Genomic DNA, 27,072 nt, shown 5'->3' on the forward strand with positions numbered 1-27,072 from the left:
CTTCTGCTGCGGCTACCCTGTTCCTTAAGGATGCGCTTCATCTGCTACTTACCCGCTCTGTCAAGAGGCGGAGCTAGTGGTTGCAAGGAGGGAAGAAGCCAATAGGAAACGAGTGCACCCCTAAACCTTTTGCCGGCCCTCCGCAAAATAAACTTGGAAATCTGCTAATCTAACCGTCGATCCCAATCATCTGGTCGGCCGACGGATCATCATTTCGTGCCCACAGTATCCCTAGCGATTCGGTGGCGATGAGGGAAGACTGTGCTGGTTATCGCGCCCCCAACGGGAATGTAAAGTCCACAGATTGTAGGGTAAGTTTGACCAGTATGTAAATCCAATGCGCTTCTTGTTAAAACGATTTCGTTCATGAAATCAAATGTTCCCAAACGGATGCACGATTAATCTGCTCCTGATGTGTTGGTTGGCTCATCGTTTGTTCTTCACAAATACCCTGACTGTTGTTGTTGGCTAAATGATTCTAATTTCACCAATCCTCGGAGCTCCAAGACGTCACTCCAGCAACGATCCAAAATAGTTTCAGCATGAAATGGCTGAAGACCATCTCCAATGTGCAACCCTTCGGAAGATATCCCACCTCCTTAGTTATGAAGATCTAAGAGAATTTTCGTTCTCAGAGATCTCATGGGAATTTGCAGACCAATGGCTACAAATTGCCTCAATTGAAAAAGAAATTGAATCCACAAATCGCTTGCTTTCAGAAGGGAGCCCTATGTCCTCTATTTATCTCCTTGCCGAGAAGTTTCTGGAAATTATCCGGAATAATCTTGCACTAAAAATATTAACTTTATAAAATTAAATAATTAACTTTATAAAGTTAGAATACAACCTTTATTAAATATTGGAATGAGTAGGCCCCGCTTACTTAATTGGAAGACAGAATCGACCCTTTTCCCATAATTATTTGCCTACGAGGGTCAATGATAGGCAAATCCCCTGTTATAATTATGTTGCTAAAAGAGGGACATGACACAAACACTTGGCGGGTGCATGCATGTGGCTGCTGAAGAAGTGACAAGTCAGCTGAATGAAGTAAAAGAGCTAGCTCTAGAACATTCAAGGTGGTTTTTGAGATACACTAACGTGTAAGTATCCAATCATGAAGAATTGATTCCCATCATAGTGGCTGCTAAAACATATAGGATGAAAAATGAAAAGGGGAAGAAGTCCAAGTGATTTAGAATACCCCCCTATCATTTTCTATTGTAAATTTTGAAATCTTTGTTAATGTTTTGATATGATAAATTGGCATTTTGCCATTTGTCATCCAGAGAAGATGAACCGATTGATATTCCTATTGTAATGGTCATCTCTCAAATCCTATATGTATGAAATTTAATTGTTAATCAAAGGTCAACAAAATTTTGGTATGAAGTACTATTTGTTGCAAAGACAATTGAATGGCACTTCGTTTCAATCATTTTTCATTCCAGTAGTATTGTCATTAGCTAGTATTTCCTTTCTGTGTTACAGAGAACTAAGGAAGAACAGAGTTTCATTTCCCCTATTTTTCAAAATGTGAATGAATGTAATAAGTATTGTTATAATTCATTTGATGAAAGGATTCTGTTAATTTTTCCTGATCCATCTGTCATAGTCTTGATTTGATTTTCAATTTGTTCTAAGTCTTATGCGAATAGATTTATGGATTCATAAGAGGTGTGGATACGTGAATTTTTTTTTGGTATTTAGAAATATTTCTTGCCTGAATTAAGTTCTATTTAGGTTTAATTTGGTTTGCCTCTTCTGCTCTTGGGTTAAGAGCATACCCCACATTAGTTTTAGGGATAAAACATAATTCTTTGAATACCATTCACATAGGGAGCTATACCTTAATTCTGAGGGTAACTAGTTATTCTCAGAAATAGTTTCCCAAATGTTGTGTAACGTTGTTCTTTATTACAAATTGGGAATATTAAAAGGAGAATTGGAAGAAGAACAAATCTGTTTACCAACAAGTTAGACGCATGTTAACGGATTTGAATAGTTAAATACTACATATACTATTGATAAGTAGGAGATATTTTTCACAAGAAGTCAAATGATGATATTGCTATTAGGATTTAACTGTGTAGTTTTTGAGTCAAACTCATTAACCCATATATCATGAGTAGTAATGAAACACTTAACACACATTGGATCTAGGTGATGCTCACAAAGGTGAAGCACCAGGACTTCCCAGGAGATCACCCATCCCACTACAACTCTAGCTCAAGTGCGCTTAACTACAAAGTTCCCTCCATGGTTAAATCCACTCTGCTTACAACCCTATTTGAAAACCCTTCACCAAGTGTTGTCCCTTATGAACCATTCACTAGAAACCTTCTTAAGCCCATCAAGTGATAAGTAGGAGATATTTTATACACCAAGTCAAATTATAATATTGTGATATTTTCCTCAAGCTGGAGTAATATTGGGATGGATTACCTCTCGTTGCTTCACCTCTATGAGCATCATCCCAATCCAACGAGTTCTAAGTGTTTCATTTGTTCTCATGAGAGATGGATTCATGTGTGAATCACTACTCATGATATATGGGGCAATTTGTTTGACTCAAAAACTACATAGTTAAGTCCTGATAGAAATATCACAAATTGACTTGCTATGGAAAATATCTACTACTTATCACTTGATGAGCTTAAAGGGCATTCTAATGAATGGTTCATAAGGCACAACACTTTTTGAAGGTTTTTCAAATGGGGTTGGAAGTAGCGTGGATTTAACCATGGTGGGAACTCTATTTTTAAGACCGCTTAAGTTGGAGTAGTACTGGGATGGGTGACCTCCCAGGAAGTCTCAGTGCTTAACCACTCTGTGCATTACCTAGATCTAATGAGTGCTAAGTGTTCCATTTTTTCTATTGGGAGATGGATTCATGTGTGAATCACTACTCATGATATATGGATCAATGAGTTTGAGTCAAAAACTGCATAGTTAAATCCTAATAGCAATATCACAATTTGACTTGCTATGGAAAATACCTCCTAATTATCACTTGATGAGCTTAAGGGGCTTTCTAATGAATGGTTCATTAGGCACAATAGTTGGTGAAGGTTTTGAAAATGAGGTTACTAGGATAGTGAGTTTAACCATGGAGGGAACTCTCTAGATAAGTGTGCTCAATCTAGAGTAGGAGTGGGGTGGGTGACCTCTCGAGAAGTCTTGGTACATCACATCTATGAGCATCACCTAGATTCAATCTATGTTAAGTGTTCTAATTGTTCTAATGAGAGATGGATTCATGTGTGAATCACTACTCATGATATACGGGTCAATGAGTTTGACTCAAAAACTACAAAGTTAAGTCCTAATAGCAATATCACAATTTGACTTGCTATAGAAAATATCTCCTACTTATCACTTGATGAGCTTAAGGAGATTTCTAATTAATGGTTCGTAAAGCACAACACTTGGTGAAGGTTTTGTAAATGGGATTACAAGAAGAGTGGGTTTAGCCATTGAGGGAACCAAGTAGTTAAGAGCACTTAAGCTAGAGTAGTATTGCGATGGGCGGCCTTTTGGGAAGTCCTTGTGGTTCACCTCTATGAACATCACCTATATCCAATGATTGCTAAGTAGTCCATTTGTTCTCATGAGAGATGGGTTAATGTGTGAATCACTACTCATGATATATGGGTCAATGAGTTTGACTCAAAAAATACACAGTTAAATCCTAATAGCAATATCACTATACACATTGTGTTTTACATATTCCACAATTAGTATCAATAAAGAGAAAAAGTGGAATATAGAACACAAGAAAGGTGATATGTCGAAAACCATAGGAGAAAATAAAGGTTTATTTCCATAGCACACTCTAAATTTGTAAAATAAATAAAAATATATATAACTACTTGAGTATATAAATTGAAGAAGATAAAAAAACTTTAATATTTTCTTTCAATTGTCAAATTTCATAGATGCAACTCCATACTTGAATGAGTGGATATATACTCACAAATAAAGGTTATTCCATAATCTTATAAATGTGAATTGCATCAAATAGAGTAATAAAATTATCAAATTTATAATACAAGACCATTTAAATATCTTCAACTTAATTTATGAGAAAAATTAAATGCTTTCAAATAGAAGGAAGTTATTAAAGTGTCAATTTACACAAAACTATCATTATAGAAGGTAGTATTGTAACTATTACAGTTAAATGGATGCGACACAATAATTTCATCTAGTTTATCATTCTTCATGATAGGGATGAACCTATAGAAGAGGAAAAATTATAAAGGATCAGCTACAAAAACATGGTTGAATGTCAAGAAAGGAAACATGGAGTATCAAATTATAGAAGAGTTTGTTCAAGAAACATCCAATGCAAGAGCATCATGCTAGAGTAATTGTAGGAAAGCTTTGTATATATTCCTAATAATTTTCTATGGAATATTTTTTAGTTTGTACTAGCATTCATAAGAGAAGGTAAACTCAATGCAAAGGAATTTTAGGGACTTGGTTGAGATCATTATGAATGTGAGGTATTTCCTTAAAGTTCTACCTATATCAATGGTGGCTCTATCTAGAGTAAGGCCCTATGATGTGTGTATAGTGATAGCCTAGACTATAGCTAAAGGTAGTCATCTATTCTTTCCTCAAATGATGGGTTGTCTTGGAATATTTTTTGGATGTTGTTCATGTCCTAGGATGTACTACAATAGTTATAAAATTCAACAATAATGCAAGTTGGTAATCTTGGGGGCTTAGAATCAAATGTATGTACAATATCTTTGACCTCTCCAAGAGATCCATTAACAAGTCCAACTTATATCCATAGATTTTTTGTGTTTAACATGATGGAATCTACATAAGGACTCTTGTAAAATTTGTTTATCACTATATGTTATGTCCCCATATTTATAAAATTTAATGATAAATTAAGTATTAATAATAATGATATAATTTTTCATTAAGTAAACATATTAATATGTGCTTGTCTCCAAGAGAAAGGATATCTATCACATCATTTGTAGATTATTATTCATCGACCTCAATTCTAATATTAAATGAGTTTATATTCAAAATCAAACAAGTCGACATTTCATTGATTAGAATGATTCTTCAATATTACGTAACTATATCAAACGTATTACTATCATGCCTTTGTATATATGTACCTTAATACATATATATTACCTTATTCTTATATCATACTTTAAGAGGGAATCCTATAATTGGATAAAATATAATAATAGTTCATACGCTATTATCGATTGTTCACAAAAGAAATAATATTGATAAATACTTATGATCTATTTATTTTACTTAATCATTTCTATTATTCATAGTAATAATATAAATTATGGTTATTCATAATAATAAGATTAAGATATAAGAATAAATAAATGTTACAATTACATTATAAATAATGAAATAATAACATATCTAGATATTATCACATTTGAATATATATAATATTAATTGATTAATAAAATAATCAATATAAAATTATATAAATGATACAAGAGTTAATATAAAAGATAATACAATCAAATATGTTATAATAACATATAATATAAGTAAATATATATGATAACCATCATATTTAAATAACATATAAATATATATATTTTAATATAACTATGAATTAGTTAACACCTAAGGATGTGACTATTGGCCAATACCGACCAACACGTATAAAGAAATCCAATCAAATGTTATATGTGGAGGGTGAATAAGGAAGAGATGGAATTGATTACATCTCTAACAAATTACTGAAGCAATAACAATGAAGATGCATGGACCAAATACGAAGGACAAAGAACATAATAGAAACTAACGGGACACCAATCAGCAATGGAGAAAGAACAGACTTAATGATGGGAAAATCTTGTCAATTGTGAGGATAACGTGGATGTTTCCACTACTGCCAATCAAATCCACAAATGCATACATACTCAAATAAAGAAATCAAAGCAAATAAGAGAGTTAAATAAACTGAATCATTACAAACAAACTCTGGCAAGGAGTTGCGTCAGTACCCAAACCACCATACAATGTGGATAAGATAAAATAAGATTGGAGAAGTCCAAGGATGGGCATATCACATAAATGAATAGTTGGTTGATCATGTACATATATGGATGCCAACATACTCAACGCAGAGATGTGAAAGAAACCCACACACCCCAAGAAAGGAAACCTACATGCAAGGAGAGGAGTCATAGTCAAAGAGAAAGCCAAAAAAATGAATGACCTAAAAAGGGTCATTACAATTGGTATCAGAGCATCGATCTTGCCCCCCTATGGATTTTCAAGTGTGACCAGAAGAATGACCGAAATGATAGATTTTTCTAAGCAATTTTAGGGTGTGGACGTTGCAAGGCCTCAAGAATTGTAGAAGTGGAACAAGATCAATATATAGAAGATGAAGATATATTTTGCACACGTAGAATTGTTGAACGATCAATGTAAGTTGTTTTTGAAAACTATAGAACAGCGAGGGCCTCAAGAATGTTTGTATTAAGAAATACTATTGGAAAAGCATAATGAAAATAGGTTGCAGAAATGCAAAAATTAGAGCCTAGAGAAAAGCTTACAAAAAAAAAACATGCAGTCAAAACTAGAAGCAGTTTCCATGTGGAGATGCTATAGAGTTTTGGGAATTGCAGCAGAAATGGTGGAAGATCAGGATATAGAAGTTGAAGATGTTCTCTGAAAATTTAGAATTGCTGAAAGATGAATGCCAATTATTATTGAAAAGTACGGACATATCAAATGGCTGTCACAGGTCCTAGAATATCAGGAATATGTGGTCATATGCATATCAAAAGTGAAAGTTGGAATAAAACAAGGAAGGATGTAATAAATATTGTCCTCCACATATGGTGAAGGATTTGCTCTTACATACGAACCTGCATCATGGAGTGCAGTGAAGTTTGGAATAAAAATAATAATATAATACAAGTGGACCTTCAACCAATATTATGTATGGACTATGACATATCAATGCATATGGATTATGACTAAAGACACTGACAGTTGAAAAAATTAACCATAGAGAAATCATATTTTCTGCAATGCTAGAATCTTCTTTTTTTTTGCCTGCAACATTCGCTTATCACAACTCAGAAGAATTACCATTCACATTGGAAGGTACCATTTTTAGTATTCTATTACAAAATGTTTCCATACAAATAAAATGAATCGACATAGATTCAAAATGACATAAGGGGAATGGAATGGATGGAATCTCATTTGTACCCATATCTCAAAAACTTTAGCACAGTCCCTAGTCATCTTGGTTGGAGGAATGAGTAGCTACAAGCATTATTGATTGCAGTGGATAATCAAACCCCATATCATGTAGACTTTAGAAGAGTTATTTATGAAATGCCTCATCAAATTAGGGGAGCACATATAATGAATTGTAATTGTTTGCTCAAGATAGATAAAGATCCCAAGTGTTAACCATCCCGCAAAGATAAGTCTGATTTGGAATGATATAAGGCGTTGTTAAAAAGAGAGAAGTTTATCAGAGCCTATTCAAACCAATCAAAACCCTGTGCATTAGTTGATGTGAATATACCCATGATATGCAAAGTTGAGTTCATGCTCAAAATGGGTGCATAAATAATGGGTCATGGATGACTAGATCTTAGTAAGTACCAAGTAAAAACATTGCTTAAAGTTTGCATACCATCTGATGGAATGGTTGCTAGGTCAATTACAATGAGAAACCCAACTAAAGCATAGATAAAAGTATCCATATAAATGCATTATTGGAATTTGAAGCAGCAACAAGGATTTTACTAAGTTGATTGCGAAGAGAGGATAAAGGCAATTTAAAGAAACAAAGGAAAATGCTTGGTAAGTACAAAAATGACTTCCATAAGGTAAGTATGATTATTTAATTGAAAGAGTATCAATTCAAATTATCTATTTATAAAATTATGTTAATTTTTATGATAATATTATTTTGAAACAAAATTCTAATAATATTATTAGGTATATGAAATAATTCATAATGGTCAAGATGAATATAAATATAAATGTTATTTTTTAAATAATCAGAAAAAGATAAAATTAGTGTTTGATGATAGAGATGAAATTACTTGTCTCAATATTATAATTATTGAGTATTTAAGACTACAGTCTAATAACAAATTTATTAAATACTTGAGGATGCTTAATCGACCAGGACTACAAAATCATATAAAGGATATAAATCTATTATTACAATGGTAAGTGATATCAGAAGAGATATAAATACAAAGAGTTACAAGGAAAGCACGGGAAAAGATTACAGAGAATATTGTTAAAGGTAATATTGACGTAATGTTAAGGTAAGTACTATTTATTTATTTCATTATGAATCTATGATTTAAGTGAATGATAGATTACTCAATGTATTTTCTAATGATAACGAGTAAACATATTAAAATATATACATTGAGTATATAAATACACAAGGGAAAGTGGATAAGAAGTTATCCCATACTTCTAAATCACCACTTCAAATGCATAATGGTAATAAGGTATGGTAAGGAGGTAAGTTATATCTTATTCATATATTGTTATTATATGGAAAATTGTTATATTGTTATTATATGAAAAGTTGTTAAAACAAGATATAGTTATTAGTATCTTTCCCATTATTGACATATTTTGTTATTGAATAGTCTAACTCCTACTATCAATATCTTGACTAAATAGTTATAATAAAATGGGATCAATTTTCAAATAAATAGGAAATAATCAATTATCATATTATAATATGATAATTATAATATAATATGATAATTAGGATTAAATAATGATCAGATAGAAGATTATAAAACTCATACAGATGAAATAGGGATCTATTTTTCATCCACATTAAGATCTCTTAAGATAGGGAGTTGGTGGAGGGAGAGGTGGAATAAATTCGATCACTTGATGGATATCCTCCAGGGAACTGCTTGTAGCTTTTTTCATGTGCCCTTTGCACACTCAATCTACCATCTCAGGATGATTGTAATAAGGATAGAGAAAGATTCCTATGTCAAATAATTATGTTCATCATCTCATCCACATTAAGATCTCTTAAGATAGGGAGTTTGTGGAGGGAGAGGTAGAGTAAATTCGAGCACCTGACGGATATCCTCTAGGGAATCACTTGTAGCTTGTTTCACGCACCTCTGGACCGTCAATCTAACATCTTGAGATGATCATAACCAAGAGAAAGTTTTCTGTGTATTATAAGAGGAAATCTTTCAAATGAGCTAAGTAAATTAAATTTAACACTCATCTTCTCATCCACATTATGATATCCTAAGGTAGGGAGTTGGTGGAGGGAGAGGCAGAGTAAATTTGGGCACATGACAGATATCCTCTAGGGAACCACTTGTAGCTTGTTTCATGCATCCTTTGCACTGTAAATCTACCATCTTATGATGATCGTAATAAGGAGGGAAGGAATCACCACAAGAATCATTTTTCTTTGGAGCTATTATATTCTAATAATTATTTGTGTTGCAGGATCCAAGATCAAAAGGCATATTGGGGAAGTATATTTATCCTTTTACTCTACTTCATTGTGAAAATCAACAAAAAATGTATGATGTGTCTGCATCATGTATGCTTTTTTCCTTCATGCATCATGTGTCTGCACCATGTATACTTCGTGTCTTCATGCATTAATGTGTCTTCTTCATGTATGCTTCACATTTGCAAGTACTCAGATATTTACTTCATGCATTACGACATTAACTACATGCATACCTTATGTATTCTTTCATTCCAATATATAACTTGTATATATTGAATCACCCCTAATTAGAGTAATATAAGTAAATTATTATGAATAAATAAATATATTATTTCTTAATGTTATAATATATTAAAAGAAATATTGATATATTATTAATGGTATAATATATTATTAAAGAATAAATAATAATATATTATGGATATAATAATACATTACTAAGGTAATATTAAAGGTCAAATCATTATTAATAAATATAATAATAATAATAATGTCATTATCATACAGTATGATATTACATTATAATTATAATGTGATAATAGTATTAAAATATAATAAATAAAAGATTGATAATATTAGTAAGGTAATCAAGATTGATGGATATCAATTGTACACATGATAAAAACAATAATGTTATAATTCCATTATAAATGGATAAGACAATAATATATCTAACTATTATCACATTCAAATATAAGCACTATTAATAACTAATAAATTAATCAATACAATGTTAATAATTAATATAAAATATAATTAGAATTTATAATAATAATTATTAAATAAACAATAATAATACCTTAGAATACTATTTGTATAATGAAAGATAGTAATCTAATTTGGAAGCCATGGTAGACTAACTTCACAAGTATATCCATGGCAAAATATCAAAAGGGTGCAAGTTTATCATCAATAAGGACAGCAATTATTCCTCGTGGCTCTTTGGGCCAAATTTTAGATATAAAAGGAAACATATTTATGATTAGAAGGAGAAGGGGGATGCCAAATTAAGGATAATGATTATGATATGGAAAAAGATACAATCTATTGAAGTCAATATTCATTAGCCAAAGAGATGTGGGTGTTAAAATGAAGAGATGTGATTGTTAAATGAAGAGTCACAAGGTTCCTCTTGGTGACATATAATAGGAAGGAAGAGGCTCAGAAAATAAAACTACATTTTGGTCATGATAAGAAAGTTACACTGTACCCACAATACTCACTGGCTAATCATAGGAAATTAGAGGACAAATGTGTATCAGTCAACAAGATAGGAGATAAAGTTGATTCCAAATTGGACAGAGTGTAAGATGTATAGAGGTTGATGTCAAATGAAAGAGAAGATTAGTTTGAAACATCAGTCATTAAAGAAATAAGCCTGACACTACTACATTCATCATTGATTTGAGAAGATTGGAAGACATTCAAAAAGTAAGACAAAGCTAGAATATAGGAAGGTATATCAAACAAAATGATAGAGGTTTCCACGTAACCAAGCAACCTCATAACATATTTGTCATTCACTATTCACCGTGGGATCAATATTCACCATGATCGGCAAGGTGTTAGGAAGATGTACGAGGGCTTACCCTTCATGGATGTACACAATGTCAAACTTTGTCTTGAGTAACAAACCAAATCGTTGGAAATTGACTATCAAATATTGAGGACCAAGAAAATTTAAATCTCACGCATTCTACTAGAATGGAGAATAAACTTGTATAACTGATCGTGCCATGTACAAATGCAAGATAAGAAGTATTCGACGGGGCTGTTTTACCTGAGGCTAAGTCTTGGTAGTAATGGAATGATTAAAATTTGAAAAGTAGAAAAGAAAAAGCTGTAAATAAATGAATCACCAAAAAGGGTCATTACATTATCAAGGTCATTATCAAGGCCTATAGATAGACGTTGTGAATTTAGTGAAACAAGGAGTGCAATAGGTACATGTAGTTCTTTTAGCTATTTCTTATTATGATATACCACTAGTACATTAGTAGAAAATACATGTGTTGTTTGGTCAAACTCTTCTCTTTTAATTAAACTTAATTTCTAGTTTGTGTGCTTCATTAAGTATTGTAAATCATGTTCAGTTGGTTCTACATTGGACATATTTTTTAATGATCATTACCTTCTTGTCAATAGATCATATGAAATGTTAAATCAATACTAAAGTTTTGCCATATATTTATGACATGTGAATGTGATAGATAAGTTTATCCATAAAATGTGAGAGTTGGAAAAGGTCTCCAATTAAAGTTGTAGAAATGCCACCAAAGGGAAGGTATTATTTACATGGGATTATTTCCCACAATCTACTATCAATTTCCAATAATAGCTTTAGTCATTGATGAGAATGTATTATATTATTTTCATTTCTTCATGAATGCTTTCAACGTATGTTCTTGTAGTGGTTTTATTTATCTAATTGGAATATTGAGAGATGCATATATGGTCGATTCTTTTATATTAAAGGTTGGAACTCCATTTGGGAAAAGAACAAGGAGTGGCTTTTCTCTTCTTTGGCTATAGTTTTGAAGTGGATTTTGTATACAATTAATTATATATGAATTACAACTTACTATTCTACCTTGTATGAAAATGTACAAAGGTTGTGGTGTATAAGTTTCAATGAAATAATCCTTACTAAGAGGAAGGGTTGTATGGTGTTGAGGAAATCAAGTATAGTTCAAGTCACAAAGATTAGAAATGAATAATTTATGGTTGAGATAACCCACTCCTATGTTATAAGAAGAGTAACTGAGAGTGAGAGGTGAATCGTTTACCACCAAAATAAATCCTAGGTCCCTTAGATGTCAAAATAAATCAAAACTCGATGTAAACTAAACTCTGTTGTATTTCAGTAAATACATAGGCACTCAGTTTACAGTAACCAATTTTGTAATTTGATAAACACTAAAGTAACTTGGTAAATCTTTATCATGAAAATATTAAGATATTATCTGTGATTAATATTACTTTAACTTAGTTGCATACACATAAAAGAAATAACGTGAACACAATTGACTCAAGGATTTAACATAGAAATCTAATTTGGGAAAAACCACCAATTGCAACTAGTTACTAATTTTCACTCTTTTGAAGTGAGCCTATTAGCAGCCAACTTTGTTAAAGGTTACAAAACATACTATTAGGTGCAAACCTATTAGGGGATTTAATCACCCTATTAGGAGTGGCCTTGTTAGAGGTCTTTAGACACTTCAATAGAAATTCCACCTTGTTAAAGGATTTACAAATAGCTATTGAGCCAACTTTGTTAAGATATTTAGATCATTGCTACAATGGTTAGAGAGTAACAATGAGATGACCTAATTTCTGATGCAATTGAATTGTTGGTTAAAAATCTCAACTTTGGCTTGTATACTTGATCTTTCCTAATCAAATATATCTTTGCAACTCACTAAGGATATTATGCTTATCCTTCTAATTCACTTCCTCTAAGCATCATCAAATCTTCATTCCATGCACTCAATACTCAACTTGACCTTATACTTATATCTTACACAATGTCAAGACAAATTGAATACAACTTAGAATAATTAATATTCATCTCCTCATTTAGCTAGAACTAACAAATAATTCAATTCAAGTCACTATGCCAAAACAAGAAAATCCTTAATTAGCCGACCCTGCTTGGTAGATACTAACTCAAAGAAACTTTCTTGTGTTAACCAAGTGAACTCAATCAACACTACATATTCAAAAAGTTTCTTTGGTCACCTAGTGAGCTCAACTAACAATAGTTCCATCCAACATTTCCTTCATTAACTAAGTGAGCTCAACTAACACTCAACTTCTGTAAACTTTCCTTTGTCATTTGTGTGAACTCGGTAGACACTATTTTTTGAATTGGCAAACTTTGCAATGCTTAGTAAAGACAAGAAACTATCTTCAATGCTTGAGTGAGCTCTACATGACATTGTATTTAACATCAAAGACAATACACAATTAATCAATTATTACCAATAATCTCCCTCTTTGGCATTGATGGCAACATCATATGTCATAATGCAATGAAGTTTTAGAGCAACAATAAAGTAAGGAACATATCTTTAGTTTCATTCTAATTCAACTCCCTCTACCAGTGTGAACTCCCTCTTCCTTTAGTTTCTCCCTTCTGTTAGCAAAACTTTTTTTTTGATATAAGACCAAGTTCATTCACCCTTTTTCTTTAACATCTCTTTCTTTATTTTAAAAATTTCTATGAGATATGATAGTAAACTTCTCCCTCTTTGACATCACATAACAAAGAAAATAGTTAGTGAATGTCATTATACCTCATGTACTAATTCATTTGCAATGTGCCCTTGTCAATATTGCATCAACTAACTGATCTTCAACGTGCTCTGGTTGACGCATCACTAAATTTTTTTTAGTGAGCTTTAGATAGGGGAATGACTCCTAACTTGCCTCTTAGATACAAAAACTCATTCTTAGGTAATAGATTAGTGAATATATATACAATTTGTTCTTTAGTATTTACATATTTCAACCTTGCCTCTCTATCTTGTACCAACTCTCTCAAAAAGTGATATTTTATAGAAATATGTTTTGTTCTAGTATGCATCACATGAATTTTTGATATGATAATTACATTGGTATTATCAGTAAAGATAACCACTAGATCCTTGATTTCTATCTTCATACTTGCCAATAGTTGCTTGAACCAAACAATATTTGAAAAATTAACTATTGTTGCCACGTATTTTGCTTATGTTGTGGACTAAGAAATACAATTGTGTTTCTTTCTTGTCCAAGAAACCTATCTTTTACCAAGAAAGAATGCTCCACCACTAATTTCCTTTCTGTCATCAACACTTCCTATCCAATCAACATTTGTCAATGCTTTCAAATTCAAATTGCTTCCTTTTCTATACCATAATCCATAGTCCCCAGTACCTTTCAAATATCTCATAATTCTCTTGTTTTCTATCATGTAATTTTCTTTTGGATTTGCTGAGAATCTTGCCACCATACCAATTGCATTATGCAATATCAGGCCTTGTGTGCACTAAATAGTGCAATTTTCCAATCATTAATTTGTATGTATTCTGATCTACCTCCTTGGAATCATCATTTTTGAAAAGTTTAAGTCCAATAGACATAGGAGTTCCAACTGGTCTTGAATCTTCCATTCCAAACTTCTTTAGTATCTCCTTGATATCTTTGGATTGAGTAATGTAGATACCCTCTTTATTTTGTTGGATACACAATCTAACAAAGAATTTTCTCTCTCCAAACATAGATATCCTAAATTCTTTACTCATTTCTTCTGAGAATTCTTTGCACAAGTCATCATTTCCTATAAATGAAGTGTCATCCACAAATATTTCTTCCAACATAATCTTCTTGTTTGGTCATTCTTTGATGTAGAGACCAATTTTTTATCATTTGTTATTTGAAAAGCAATCTTTATGAAGTAGTTTTGAAAGTCTTTCATACCAAGCTGTGGGATCTTTCTTGAGACCATACAATACATTTTTGTAATTTGCAGACCATATCTCTTTCGCTAGGATCTACAAAACATTTAGGTTGCTCTATGTAGACTTCTTCATCAAGAATTCCATTCAAAAATGAAGATTTTACATCCATTTGATAAAAATCAAATCCTTTGTATGTTGCACATGCTAGTAAAGTTCTAACACCTTCCAATCTTGCAACAAGAGAAAAAGTTTCACCATAATCAATACCTTCTTCTTGAGAATAACGTTTACAAACTAACCTTGTTTTATTTCTTGAAACTTTTCCATCTTCATTTAGCTTATTTATGAAGACCCACTTTGTACCGATCAAATTTTTATCCTTAGGTCTTAGAACAAGAGTTCAAGTCTTATTCTTCTCTATCTGATCTATTTCTTCACTCATGGCTTCAATCCAACTTTCATTATCTAAAGCATCTTTAACATTTCTAGGTTCAAATTCAGCAAGCAAACATGTACCTTTCTATTTTTTTCTTGTCATTGTTCCATGTGACTTGTCTCCAATGATCTAATCAGGTCATGATGCTTTCTGACATATTTTTCTAGCACAAGTTCTTTGGATTTGGAGTTTGTTCCATTGACCTCTTCATGATATTATATATTAAGCTTAGGTCTCGCTGTTTATGACTCGGGTCCATTAGATTCATATTTCTCTTCCAATAGCTCAATATCTTTTGACTGCAAATTGGGTCCTTTAGACTGTGACTTGGGTTGCACTAGATGAGACTCAATAGTTTTTGGATATTTTGGAGACTTACAGGGCAAAGCTTTTTGACTTCCATATAGATTTGACAATGTTCAGGTTCATAATACACAAACCTTTCGTAATCCTCAGGTTCTTTGTTGATTTCCTCTTCAGTCTTTTCTAAAAAAATCATCAATTCTCACATTTGAACTTTCTATTATTTTATGACTAGACAAATTCAAACATTTGTATGCTTTACTTTTGCAGGAGTATCCTAGGAATATGCCTTCATCACCTTTTACATTAAATTTACCTTTCTTGGATTTTTTCAAGATATAAAATTTGGTACCAAATAATTTCAAGTAACTTACATTAGGTTTGTAGCCATACCATAGTTTATAAGTAGTTTGAGTTGAGTCTTTCTTCAACTATACTCTATTTAAGGTATGCACTGTAGTACTAATTGCTTCCTTCCGACATTTGATTGAAACATTCTTTTCTATCATCAAGGTTCTTGCACAATCCATGATGGATCTATTCCTTCTTTCAGCCATGCCATTCTACTGAGATGTACCAGGGGTTGATGCCTGTCTCTTAATTCCTTTTTCAATGTAGAATTCATTGAATTCATTGGAAATGAATTCACCACCTCTTTCTTGTCTCAAGCATTTCATCTTCTTTCTAGTTTCTTTCTCCACTCTTTCTAGCTACCACTTAAAGTTTTGAAATTCTTTAGACTTTCCTTTTAGATACATTACAGTCACCATTCTAGAATAATCATCAATAAGAAGAATGAAAAATTTATCTCCACTATAACTCTCTATTCTAATAGGTGCACATGAGTCTGTATGTACAAGTTCTAAGACTTCTTTAGAATGATAGTTCTTTCTTTTGAAACTAGTTTTTCCCATCTTACCAATTTGTCATTTTTTGCATAAACCCATATAAGGTTTCCTCGGGCTAGGAATACCTCTTAATATTCTATTTTTTCTTATCTTCACCAGATTATAAAATTTCACATGACATAATCTATTGTACCATAACCAACTTTCCTCTACTTGAGCAATAAAACATGAAATTTCACTGAGATCTAGGAACAATACATTACCTTTTGTTTGTTTTCCAAACTCAACTAGATTACCTTTTCCATCCAGCAGTTTGGCCTTCCCATTCATAAATTTTACCTTGAATCGAATGTTGTTCAACTGTGTCATGCTGAGTAGATTATACTTTAGTCCTTCAACCCAATAAGCATATTCACATCCAAGTTCATTGGTCAATGAGATACTACCTTTTCCCTTTATGCAACAAGGTTCATTGTTTCCAAATCTCACACTACCACCATCATAATATTCCATGTGTTCAAACTTTTTTTTGTCACCATTCATGTGATGTGAGCAGCCACTATCAATAATCCATGTATCATTTTTGCTAATATGAGAGATAAGTGCCAGTTTATCTCCTTCATCATTAGATTCATCTTTTACAACAATATATACCATTTCATCTTCATTGTTATTAGAATATTAGCCATAAAACAAGATTTCTTACCTTTGTCCTTGTAATTCTTAAATTCCTTCTTTCCTTTGAGCTAATTATTTTTCTTTTCATCTTTGTCTTCTCCATTTGGGCACCCTGCAGTAGTGTATCCAACTTCTTCACAAGGAAAAAATAAATTAGATGAATCTTACCTTTGAACTTTCCTTTGCCTTTGGAATATTTCCTTACAAGTAGAGCTCTAACAACTTCAACATCACTATCTTAACTTTCTTCCTTTTCTTCACTCTCTGATTGATTGGATTTTTTATTTTTTAACCATTTTCATGAGTGAAAAATTGGCTTCAAATGAAGACTCAATTCCTTTTGAACCAAGGACATAATTATCATAGTTATCCAATTCAAAATCAAATTTAAAAGCTATCAATCTTCCAACTAGAGCATCCAAAGTTATATTGGTATTTAGATCGCATCTCACCTCTTGAATAGTAAACACTCTAATTGCATAGATAGAAAGAAGAGTTATGAGTACCTTGCTTACAACTATTTTGTCATCATTGTCTCCTCGCACTCGCTTTAATTAGCTCAACATATTTTGTAATATTTTAATCTTCTTTCACCTTCACTGATCAAATTTTCCTCTAAAAGTTTCTATTTTAGTTCTTCTTACATTATCATCTCCTCTGTAGATGGATTTCAACTTAATCCACATATCATAAGCTATAGTGCAACTTTTGACTTCATCGAATTCAACATAATTAAGAGCGAATGAATGTCAATCATCATGATGTTATGATTTTTGTTTTCAGAAATATCTTCAACTAATAATGTTCTAGTAGGAGTCTTGTATTCACTATCAATATATTTGCATCAGGAAACACTGATAGTTGCAAAATGTAATCTCATAATTCCTTGCCATGCTGCAAAGTTGTCTTTGTTTAACATGGGAATCTCTCTTCTATAAGACATCCTAATCTTTAGCTTAGGTACTTGAAACCTTCTCTACAAGCACCAAGAACTAAGATACCAATTATTGAAAATATAAGCAGAGTAACTAAGAGGGGAGGGGTGAATCAGTTACACAAAAATTGCAAATCAAAACTTAGTGTAAATTGAACTGTGCTTTAACTTGGTTTACACTAATAAATGTTGTAAATCAATAATCATTGAAATAACTAGACAAATGTTTATCATGAAAATCTTAAGATATTAGCTTTGATTAATATTAATTTAATTTAGTTGCATACACTAAAAATAAATAGCATGAACAAAATTGACACCAAGATTTAACATTGAAACCCAATTTGGGAAGAACCACCAATTGCAACTAGTTACTGATTTTCACTCTTCTAAAGTGAGCCCTGTTAGGAGCCAAGCCTATTAAAGTTTACAAATATAAATTTTAGGTGTGACCCTATTAGAGGATTTAATCACCCTATTAGGAGTGGCCTGGTTAGAGGTCTTTAGATACTTTAGTAGAAATGCCACCTTGTTAAAGGATTTATAAATAATTGTTAAGCCAACTCCATTAAGAGATTTAGAACACTACTACAATGGTTAGAGAGTAATAATAATATGACCTAACTTCTAATGCAACTGAATTTCTGATTAGAGATCTCAATTCTAGTTAGTATAATTGATCCTTCCTGATCGAATGTATCTTTGTAGTTCACCAATGATATTTTGCTTATCCTTCTAATTCTCTTCCTCTAAGCATCATCAAATCTTCAATCATGCTCCACACATTTAGTCCTCAACTTGACCTTATACTTATATCTTACACATTTTCAAGTCATCTTAAATACAACTTAGAATAATTAATATTCATCTCCTTAGTGAACTAGAATGAACAAATAATTCAATTGAACTCAATATACCAAAACAAGACAACTCTTTTGTTAGCTGACCATGCTCAATAGATACCAACTTAATGCAATTTTCCTATATTAACCATGTCAACTTGGTCAACATGGCCTATTCAAATTGTTGCTTTGGTAAGTGAGTGAGCTTGGGTAACACTATTTCCATCCAAAATTTCTTTCATTAACCAAGTGAGCTCGGTTAACATTCAACTTTTGTAAACCTTCCTTTGTCGCCCAAGTGATTTCGGTAGACATTGTCTTGTGAACTAAGTAGACTTTGGAATGCTTCGTAGACACATAAAGCTATCTTTAATGCTTGAATGAGCTTGGCATACACTAATTGGAAATGACATGACATTTTGTGTAACATCAAAGACAATACACAATTAATCAATTGTTACCAACAACAAAGATTAGACATGAATAATTTATGGTTGATATAACCTAGTCCTATGTATGAATTTAATAACAATTTCATGCAACTATAAAGAAAAAATATGTTCTTCCCATTTGTTGATCTTTTCAAAATCATGCTTGCCCAAGATTTTAAGTTCATTTAGGTTGATACTATAATTAATACCCATTTGTGTTGATAACACCCACTCATTCATTTGTACAATGTCAAGCATGTCCATGTCACCATAAACTTATTATCATCTTCAATGGTTGCTTCAAATTTCTCAGTATGATTAAAACACAAAACTTTATATATTTGTGAATTCAAGTGCTACTAATTAATAATAATTTCTTTTTTAGACCAATTTCATGGTCGATTTCCCAAAATCCTTTCTACAATAGAAGTTTTCTCTAACAAAAAGTATCAATTTTTAAATATTTTTATTATAAAATAGAAATAAAATTTTGAAAGACTTTGAATATTACTTTTTCCTTCATACAATGCCCCTTTGTAATTCATAGCATGCATGTAATATCTTGTTGATTCAACGGTGTACTAGGTTCTGAGTGACTTAGGCATTCCAAATAAGCTTGTATGTAGCTAGATTGTATCTCATTGTCATTACTTGTGTCCTTTAGGCTGTGGAAAATATTATTACCAACATTGTGTGTATAAATAAATGGTTGGAAATAATAAGAGGCATTTCTTGTAGCATAAGACAAGTTGCTTGTGCACCAATGTCTCTCTTAGCAACAAGTTGGGCAACGAGCTTTTAGTATGATTTGAATAGTTAAAATTATTAAGAATGTTATTTTTATTCTAAACTTAAGTATGTAATTTTTGTTATTAAAATAGAGGGAAAAACCTAACAATTGTGAAAGTTTATTTTTTAAAATCTATTTAGTAATCTAATTGTATTAAAAGTCTAAAACCTCATTCATATGAAACAAGGCCTAATGTTATTAAATTGTTACAAATATTAAATTTTGAATGTCTAAAAAATATTTTACCCCTATTTGTCTTACTTAATTTTATTACAAAATTGGTTTTAACATGTTGACATTAAGGTCAATTTTTCTATTAGTGACTCAACACTTAGTCAAATGGTTACATTGCTACCGAGCTCTATAGTTGCTACCAATCCTATCATTTATTTTGTATTGTTAACCAAGTGATTTAGTTGTTCCCAATCCAAGTAGTTAGAATTTAGTGTCTACTGAGCAACTAAGCCAATTTTCATTTCATACTGAGCTTCAGAGACAAAGTACAGTGCAAAGGAAGTGTAACAGAGGCTATCAAGATAATCACTAAAAGTAAAGAAGATGATAGTGTTTACTGAGCTCTAGTATGTTAACCATGGTATACTGTATATACCAAGCTTAGAGTGTTAACAATACAAATATAGTGTTGACCGAGTCATGTATTTTCAATAGAGTGATTCAACAACTACAAAGTTTCTCAATGTTCACCAAGTCATACAGTGTTGATTGAGTTTAAGCTACTTGGAAGTGATTAGTATGGACCAAGCTTCAAGTTCAACCAAGTGCCAAATATTGTCGAGTGTTGATAGTATTTTTCATGTATTAAAATTTCACCAAGTTTGTCTTCAAAACCTGAGTTGCACAACTATTAGGCTGACTTTATGAATGATGATGCAATTGGTATGTATCCAACTCTAGTAAGTTGTGATTTGGATTGGTATATATGTAATGCATTGTATCACATCCAAATAAGTATGTAAAAAAAATATGATGAGTAGGAGTGTGAATTGAAGAAGGTTACAAGAAGTATAAGGGACATCATATATTTATCCATCATAGTCAGGTGATCATTGTAATTCAAGGAATCTCATTTAACAAGTTAGAGTTACAGATCAGAAATTAGCCATTGGTTCATTCTAACACGTGCATTAGTCAAATCCCTTAACAGGGTAGAATTAATATCTTTTTTCTAAATCACTTAACCAAGTGCATACTTCATTGTATGTTTGTAAATCCTTTAACAAGGTGGACCTCATAATCCTTATTGCTCCTAATAGGGAAAGCCACCAAAAGTGGTCAATTCAGACTTAATAGGTTACCTTTATATTGTAGAACTAAAGCTTGTGGGTATCATCTTTACCCCAATTTTATTTTCTATTTGGAAGGTTTCTAGGTTACTATATGCTGTCTCAAAGTGTTATGAATGTTTTATTGATTCCATTCTTTCATGCGTGCAATTAGATTAGAATAATATATGAAGGATTAATTGGTGAAGTAAGATAAAGTTTATTTAGTTCATGATTCACCCCTCCCCTCTCAGTGACCTAGCCTACCTTATATTTCCAACAATTGGTATCATACTTGTTTTGGTTCTCACATCAAAAGCTTAACAACTTGAGAAAAGATTAGAGGTAATAGAGGTTTACAAGCTAGATAACGATAACAATGAAAATTTGGATCTAGAATTTGTCATTAGACAACTTAAGAAAGAAAAAGAGAAAATCTCTCAATCATTGAAAATAATGAAGGATCTTCTAGTACAAATGAATGAAAATCTCTACACTGAAGAAAGAATTTAAGACATATGTGTACAAAGAAATTTAGATGAAGTTGATGAAGCAATAATAGACCTATTATAAAATAATTCCAATCTTCAAGATGAAGTCAAAAAGTTGAAAAGAGAGTAATAAATCCAATTAGTCAGATTATGTGAAGTCTTGGAAGAAAGAGACAACCAAAGATGTGATAGAAGAAAAGGACAATGAAATTCAACAACTATCACTTCAAGAATAAGATTGTATTGATCACCTCACCAATACAAATGAAGAGCTTATGAATCTAAGATCAGAGAATGAAAGACTAAAAAATGATCTTAGCATTGAAAAGAAAACATATGAAAGAATGATGAAATCTCAGAAAAGCATGAATCAATTAAATTAACAAAGTCGGTATAGACGCAAAGGAAAAGATGGAATAAGATATACATAAGAAAGTGAATCATCACAACAAGGAGATCAAAAGAATAAAAGGCCTACTTGCAATCTCTATATGATTAAAATGTGAAACTTGATCTATTTTTGAATTCAAGTGCTTCTAATTAATAATTATTTCTTGTTTCTTAAGGCCAATTTCATGGTCTATTTATTGAAAATATTTCTACAATAGAAACTTTCTCCCACAAAAAGTACCAATTTTATTTATTTATTATAAAATAGAAATAAAATTTTGAAAGACTTTCACTATTATTTTGTCTTTCATACAATACCATGTGCACCTTTGTAATTGGTAGCACACATTTAATATCTGTTTTATTCAATAGTGTACTAGGTTCTAAGTGACTTTGACATTGCAAATAGTCATGTATGTAGCTAGTTTGTATCTCATTGTCATTTCTTATGTGTTTTAGGTAGTGCAAAATATTATTACCAAAATTGTGTGATATAAATGAATGGTTGGAAATAACAAGAGGTGACTTTTGTAGCATAACACAAGTTTCTTCTACACTAATCTCTCTCTTAGAGACAAGGTAGGGCATGAAATTTTAGTATGATTTGAATAGTTAGAATTATTAAGAATGTTATTTTTATTCTAAACTTAAGTAGGTAATTTTTATAATTAAAATAGAAGAGAAAAACCTAACAATTTTGAAAGTTTATTTTTTAAATCTATTTAGTAATCTAATTGTATTAAAAATGTAAAACTTCATTGATATCAAACAATGCCAATTGTTATTAAATTATTAAAAATATTAAATTTCTAATATCCAAAATTATTTCACCCTTATTAGACTTAATTTTATTGCAAAACTAGTTTTCATATTATTGGGATGATGATTATTTTATTGGCTTAAAGAACTTAAGTTTTAGGTGTTTGTTGAACTAAATTTGCTATACTAAGATTCTATATTGTTTAAAAATTGTGCTTCTCTTTATTTGGGACAATAATTACTATGTTTATGTTTACTTACTATAAGACTTGTTAGTTTTTGCAAGTTTAGTATTGTTTTCTAATAAAATTTACTTCAAGATTTTGGCTCTTTTGTTGGATTATGTTGCTCTAGCACACTACTTGGATGTAATGGACTGGGGCATTGTTATTAGAATGTAGATTAATGTTTTTATCTGGGTTCAAGGCCCTAAGTCCCTTACCTTCATTATCAAAAATATTATAGAAAAAAATAGAATGAATTGATAGATATATGTACCAATTAAATTGATTTTATTTGAATGTTTTTGAAGTAGTTGATGGTAGTCAAAAAGTTAGAAGGTTGGGCTTGGAGTACAAAAATGTTGAGATTTCAACTGAAGGTTACCTCCTAGTTATCTAACTTATACCAACTTTAAACATCAAGAAACATAATATGTTTAGAGCCAAATTGTCATTAGCCATAGTCCTTAAACCTCTATGCATAAGAAACTAAATAATAAACCAACAACATTTAAAGACATCGATCCTATTGGTCCAATTAATTGACATAGTCCAAAAAACCCCGTATCGACATAGCCCAATTATTTGAATGTTAATTACTTGTATTATACAAAATTATTGAATTTTATCTATTATATTTTTTAAAATACACATTTATATCTAAATACAAATTTATTTTAAATAGCAATACTAATTTTGAACTAAGTAAATGAAACATGAAATCTATAGAGAAATTAATTGACCTAAATAACTTGAAATAAGTAAAAAATCCAGATAAAATGATGAGTATATTTATTTAGAAAATCTTGAGACATGTTAAAGAGTTATTTTTATTTTTTGGAGGAATGTAGTTGATTGAAATGAATATTTTAATATTGATAAATCATTTATGTTTTTTTAGATTATACATAGATTTGGCGATCAAAGTAAAAGTTCAAAAGAGGGCTGAAATTTTATTTTAGAAGAATATAAATAGGAAAATAAAAAGACAAGAAAATTCCACGATGAACTTAAAGATCAGTGTTACTCACTATAAACTCAATTCTCATCATTATGGATAGTTGAGATCTAATCCTTTATTATTATTATAAAAATTTAGAAAGCCATAATTATTAAATTTATTTTACAAATAACTAACATATATTGTTTACAATAACAAATTTGGATTTTTATTCAATTTTAGGACAAAAGAATTTGAGTTCGAGATGTTTCAAATTTTTTGAAAAATGTAAGAGAATTGGTCTCTAGTTGAAGAGGGGATATTTTTGAAAAATAAATTCAAACGTTAATATAATCATTTAAATTATGGAATATTTGGAAAAAGATAAGTATACAATAGAGGGAAAAAACTTTTCTATAATTTAATCTTGTTAAAACATATCTAAAATAATTAATATATTTCATGTAGCCAATTTTATTTTTTTAAATTACTAAAACAAAAAACTAATTTGGAAATTAAATTTATAATAGTAAAATTGATTTTTTAACTTATTTTTTGATAGGTGATCAGCCGAAGCCTAGATTCTTTACTATTTATTTTATTATTTTTGTTAGATTAATTATTATTATGTGTTAATTTCGAGTAGATTCGATCCCAATACCTCACCGATGAGAGGCTCACAATTTACCAATGCATTGTAGGCTCTTGCCTTGTAGTAAATTTGAATTTTGAACTTTACTAAAAAATTTACAAATTTGTAGAAAACATTAATTTTTTTTTGATAAACTTTCAAAATTTATTTTGAAACAAAAAAATTAATTTATAATTTTTAAAAAAAAATATTAATTCCAAGTATGTATAATAATGACATGGTCTACTCAGCTTATAGAATTAATATTATTAATTTTTATATTATTATATTATGTAGCAACAACAAAACCTCTACCAACTCCTCCAGATAGTACAATTTTTTAATTGGATGATGAGTATGTAAAATCAATCAACATGTTATAGGATAGACATAAGGATAGTGGGGATTATAAAAACTAGCATAAGGGATAGGAGTAAATGGGAGGAAAATTCTAGTGCACTTTTTCGTATGATGAAATAATGTGTGGAGAAATAATAGGAGGGAAACACCTTCATCCCTTTAATCAAGGAAACCATCAAATAAATTTAGAACTAGAGTACACATGCAATACCTAATACTATAGGATAAAACCATATTTCAACCACAATAGTTCACTTCCAAATAATTGTTGGTTTCAACTAGGAGATAGTTTTTTTTAAATCCATACTTGGGAAAACTCTGAAGTAAAGCCTATTGACTAATTATCTAGTATTACCAAAAGTTCTTTGTATATATTATAATTAACTAATCCACATGTAAACTAAAAATAAATAAATATAGACACTAATAAAAATAGACCAATACTTCAATACTTGAGAACTTATAAATATTATAGTAAAATTATTATATTCTTACTTAATAAAATAAGACACTCACCTAGATAAATATTGATATCATATACAAATACTGGGGTAGTAATATATTTATTAGAATATTACATATTCACAATCTATCTTATCACAAATATATAAGGTAAATATTAATAAATTTACCTTGTATTTTTGCATGAAATTTGTGAGATTGTCAAAAAAATTAGTGTTCAACTACTACTCTCTTCATGTTGGATAAATTTTATATTTTATTTAAAAATATGTTGTTTTTATAATGAAAAATAAATTTATTGTGTTGAAGTATTTTTCTTTTGTGTTAGATGTTTAAAAATTATATATAACTTGATATTATGATTATTAATCATTATTTATTCCATTTAAATTTCATATATGTCATATTTCATATAAGTAAACAATATTATACTAATAACAAATGGTAGATTATCAGTGAAGTGATGGTTGGGAGAGTGGAAGGTTGTTGAATGAAAAAAGCATGGGGCTGGAAGTTGCCAAGGCTTCTAGCATAGGTGAATCCACTGATGGAGGAAGAGATTATAAGGATGTGTATCCAGATGGTTGGTGGTTTTTCTTATTTTATTGGATTCCTACAAATCTATATGAAGGGTAGGAGGTTTTGATTTTCAGCTAGTGAATGACGCACGAAGAAGAGGGATGCTGGTGATGTGATGATCTAGGTTATGCCTTCATATGACATCCTTGGTACTTTTAGTGTATGTTTGATAAGACGATAATCTTTGGATGGGCAGAGTGTTCCCAACAATGGGGAAATCCTAAGATGGTTGTAGAGTTGTGTCAAACCAAAATGTTTTCTTTTTGGGTCATTGACAGTTGCTTAGTCTATGGTGCAAAATTTGGAGCCACACGTCCTCAACTTGCTGCAGAGGTCTTCAACAAAAGTGTGAATGAGTCCAATAATGGGAACTTTATACCTTCCAAGGGTCTCTAAGATGCCCTTCTCCCATACTTCAACTTTTTGCAAACTTCTAAACAACATCCACAATCTTTTCACAAACTCCACAAAGTGACTCTAAAGGCCGACTTTGAATCCCAGGGCTCAAACTTGGAAATGATCACAACCCAACTCCCAAACTACAAACAAGACTTGGAAGATTTCATGGGATACCTATGGGTCAATTTTCCACTACAATTTTGGCTTTCCAACTTCCACAACTATCAAATGCACTAAGATGCATAATTTCTCCTAGTACTACTTTTATTGGTTTTAGCACAACAACTTCGAATTTTCCAAAAGAACTTGAAAAAAATATTATTGTTTCAAATACCCTTTTGGGCCTTTTATCCAT

The sequence above is a fragment of the Cupressus sempervirens genome, chromosome 9, assembly GCF_028749045.1.
Source record: "Cupressus sempervirens isolate cs-2001-9-10 chromosome 9, ASM2874904v1, whole genome shotgun sequence".
Classification (NCBI taxonomy): Eukaryota; Viridiplantae; Streptophyta; class Pinopsida; order Cupressales; family Cupressaceae; genus Cupressus; species Cupressus sempervirens.